Here is a 4,501-nt window from a genome sequence, read left to right as displayed (position 1 = left end):
TATATATATATTAAAAGGGAAATGGTTGGAATATAGAAGAGGATGGAAACTTTCTAATACATTTTATGAAGCAAGCATAACCCTCATACTAAAAACCAGGGAAGGATGTCACTAAGGGAGAAAATTATAGACCCAAATCCCTCATGAACATAGATGCAAAAATTCTCAACAAAATCCTAGCCAACAGAATCCAGCAACACATCAACACATCATGACCAAATGGGATTCATATCAGGGATGCAAGGATGATTCAACATTAGAAAAACAATCAATGTAATACAACATATAAAGAAGAAAAAAGAAAAAGAAAAAGAAAAAAAACACATCATATTGCTTGATGCAGAAAAAGGCTTTAACAAAATCCAACATCCATTCCTGATTAAAACACTCAACAAGGTAGGAATTGAAGGGAAATTACTTAACATAATCAAGAGCATATAAACAAAACAACAGCTTACATTACTCTCAATGGCGAGAAACTGAAAGACTTCCCTTTGTGAACAGGAACCAGACAAGGATGCCCTTTGTCACCACTCCTATTCATTATTGTGCTGGGAGTCTTAGCCAGGGCTATATGGCAAGATAGGGCAATCAAAGGCATCCGAATTGGCAAAGAGGAAGTAATACTCTATTTGCAGACGATATGTTCCTATATATAGAAACCTCCAAAAGACTCAGTAAAATAAGTACTAGACCTTATTGGAGGGTTCAGCAAAGTGGCAGGGTATAAGATCAATATACAAAAATCAGTTGGATTCCTCTATAAAAAAAAATGATAGTGCTGAAAAGGACATGAGGAAAGCGATGCCATTTACAATAGCCACTCAAAGGATGAAATATCTAGAAACACTACTACCAGAAACCAAAAGAGACTTACAAAAATGAAAGAATGTACCATGCTCCTGTATAGGAAGACTTAACATTGTGAAAATGTCAATACTTCCCAAAGCAATGTACACATATAATGTAAGCCCAATCCAGATTCCAATGACATTCTTCAGAGAGATGGAAAAAACAATTACAGCTCCTCCAGAGCCTTTGCATTGCACAACAGATGAAATCCTGATCTTCATCCAGAATCCTCTGAAGTTCAAAATTTCCACCTGAAAGGACAAGCAGACCAATTTGGAGCAGCTTGAAGAACAGAAGATACTTCTTGAAAGAAAGACTAGCAGGAAAAAATAAAAAACAGTAACAACAGTTCAAATGACTACTACAAGAACAAGCAAGTTGTTCCCCTAGGAGACATTAGGGCAAGTGGTCAGGTACCCTCAAGGCAAACCCCCTTCCAAGACTGAAACTCAAGTGGAATACATGAGCAGGTATATGGTCTTGCTGATGACCATGTTGGTCATCGATAAGAGGAAGTGTGGGAAAAACAGCAATGAAGTTGTGAGCTAAGTCCGATGACATTCAATAGACTCTTGTTAACCTGCATTGAGACCTGCTTAACCAGCAGTATTACAAGACCTGGGGACTCCTGGGCCCAGGGGCAGGGACATGGTCCCAGAGGACTACAATGGAGTGTGAAGCGTCTGGCTGATATGAAGTGAGGGGAGATGCACAAGAACACCAACCCATGCAGATAGTACCCATTTGACATGGCATCAATGGCTAGATGAAAGAGGAAGAAAGAAGAAGGGAAAAAAAAAGAGTAACCCACTACAAGTGGATGAACTTGACCTATGCTTGTGGATGCAGTATGACAAAGGAGCGAACAAATCTTTAGAGTGAAGATCATTCCCACACCCTTGGTACATAGGATCGACAAGGATGGGGAACTTAGACATTGGCTACCCAAAATGGTGGGGCTACAAGGCAAGGTGACTGGCTTACAAGCTTTCAACAGGGAACCTAGTTCCAGAGGGTATGGGAAAACGTAGGATCTCCACTGAGTTGTTTCCAACCTGTCTGGATGGGATTGATAAAAAGTGAGGGGGATAAGACTCCTGTGGCTCAATAGGGAATTATTGCTATCAGGTCTGACAGTGAGTGTTGGAAAGGTAAATGTAAACATTTTATAACAAAAGGAGGGGAGTGGCTGATTTTGCAGTCCAGGAGTGGAGATCCCTGGAAACATCAAGAGAGAAAAGCGTAGTGCGGGTCCCTGTCTGGGGAAGCAGTGATGCCAGGGATGGATACAAAAGATGGTGTGGACAGAAGGAGTGGCTGTGGACTCTGGACTCAGGGAGACAGAGGGGTTGTGTACTGGTGGCCGTGTGGCAGGCATTCAGTGTGTACCCTTTGGTTGTTTGATGATGCATGCAGTCGATTGTAATCTTTGCAATTAAATGAATTACAATAGGATGAATGCAAAGATAACATTCTCCCATGTAAACTAACACATAATTCACAATAAAAACTTAAAAGAAAATGAACAGCAGCATCTGTCTCAGGAATCTCAAATTTACCTTGTTAAACTTATTAGGTGCTGTAAGGTTTGTTCCAACTCATAGCGACCTTACACACAACAGAATGAAAACACAACCCAGCCCTGTGCCATCCTCACAAGTGCTGTTACACTTGAGCCCATTGCTGCTACCACTGTGCCAATCCATCTCATTGGGCATCTTCTTCTTTACTGATTTCCCTCCACATTACCAAACATGATGTCCTTCTCTAGGGACTGGTCCCTCCTTATAATATGTCTAAAGTAGTAAAGATGAAGTTTCATCATCCTGGCCTCAACAGAACATTCTAGCTGTACTTCTTCCAACACAGATTTTTTTTTTTTCCTTTATGGCAATCGATGGTCATTTTAACATTATTCTCCAACACTATAACTCAAATGCATCAATTTTTCTAGGGTCTTCCTTCCTTATTCATTCCTTATTGTCTAACTTTCACATGCAAATAAGGCTATTGAAAATACTATGGCCAAGTGCAAGTTAATCCTCAAAATGGCATATATGATAAACTTATCATCTTACATTTTACCTTGCTTTCCTCTCTAAACTTGCTCTTCGCAACTCTTTCATATCTTGTTGTTTTTGTTGTGAGGTGCCGTCGAGTTGGTTCCGACCCATAGCGACCCTGTAAAGGGTTTCTGAGGAGCAGCTAGTGAGCTTGAACCACCAACTTTGCAGTTAAAACGGCTTTGCAATCTGGTGCATTAACCCACAGCGCCAAATCAGGACTCCTTTGGATTCCTATCTTAGCCAATGGTAATACCAAAAATGAAGTCAAATTTGATTTCTTTCTTTTATTTTCCCCCACAATCATTACGAATTTCCATCGACTCAATCTCTAAAACACATCCTAAGGTCACATATTTCTTTCCTCTTTCAATGTTATCTCTCTGGTCCAATCCATAATTCCATCTCAGTTTAAAGACTAAAATATCCTTCTAAGTAATTCCACTATTGTTCTTTTACAATCCACTCTCTATGTAGCACTCAGAGTAATTTTTTTTTTTTTTAAACATGTAGATTAAATGCACTACTTAAATTATCTTCCAAAGTTTCTATTGAGTTACAGTTTGGCAGGACATAAAATCTTACTGGAATTTAGATGATCATTTAATTCAAGAACAAATGCTACATCTCTTATAATGACTTGCTTTGGCCTTCAGAATCCTCCATAGTGGTACATAGATGCCAAGGAGATTGTCAATATAAAGTAGGAAAACTCAATTTATACTTGGGGCTTAAGTCAAAATTTCTGAAATATTTACATGGATCATTTCTGGGTTTCCATTTAAAGTGATATATACAGATATCAAGTCTAGTTCTTTAAACTCTGTATCAACAAGGCAAAATTCATACATGCTGGGAGAAAACAAACAAATTTCATGGGAATCCAGAAGAGCTAATCAAGCATATCTTAAATTGGAGTCAACATCCAACATCTTTGAATAAGAGATGACTTCACTTTTCAGTATGCCAATATGCCTACTCCTGAGCCATCTCAACAAATTCTTTTTGCCCTTAGAAAAAAGTTTAAACTTCTTACCATGTCCCTGCAAACCTAATATGATTTGGCTATTTCTTGTATCTCTGACTCTTCTCATACTTCACTTCTGTGTGTCCACTGGCTCTTCCAGTAACTGAAACTTAACAACTATTTCCTACTCCTGTGCTTTTGTATTTAATATACGCTCTGCCCAGGATCCTTTTTCTGAAGATTTCTATCTGGGAATTCTTGCTTTTTATTCATGTATCATTGTCAAAGACATCTCCTTACAGAGGTTTTACTTTTTATTGTCTTCTGCCTTGTATAATGATCGAAAATGATCTCACCTATCAAATTTATTATTTATCATAGGTCTTATCTCATGAGAATATAAACTGTCTGGTAGTAGGAAGCTTACTTGTCTTTTCCTCTATGATACTGCCAATGCCTGAAAAGTAAAGATGACTTAAAATACTTACTGATAAAGACCAAAGACCATAGTCTTTAGTATGGGTTGTATGTACCTCAATGAAAAGAAAGCTTTGTTTGAATCTAAAGTACACCTCATCCAAACCATAGTATTTTGAATAGCCTATGCATGTGAACCACT

Source organism: Chrysochloris asiatica, unplaced genomic scaffold (assembly GCF_000296735.1).
Source record: "Chrysochloris asiatica unplaced genomic scaffold, ChrAsi1.0 scaffold00143, whole genome shotgun sequence".
Classification (NCBI taxonomy): Eukaryota; Metazoa; Chordata; class Mammalia; order Afrosoricida; family Chrysochloridae; genus Chrysochloris; species Chrysochloris asiatica.
The sequence above is the reverse complement of the archived record's forward strand: the minus strand, read 5'-3'. Positions refer to the sequence as shown.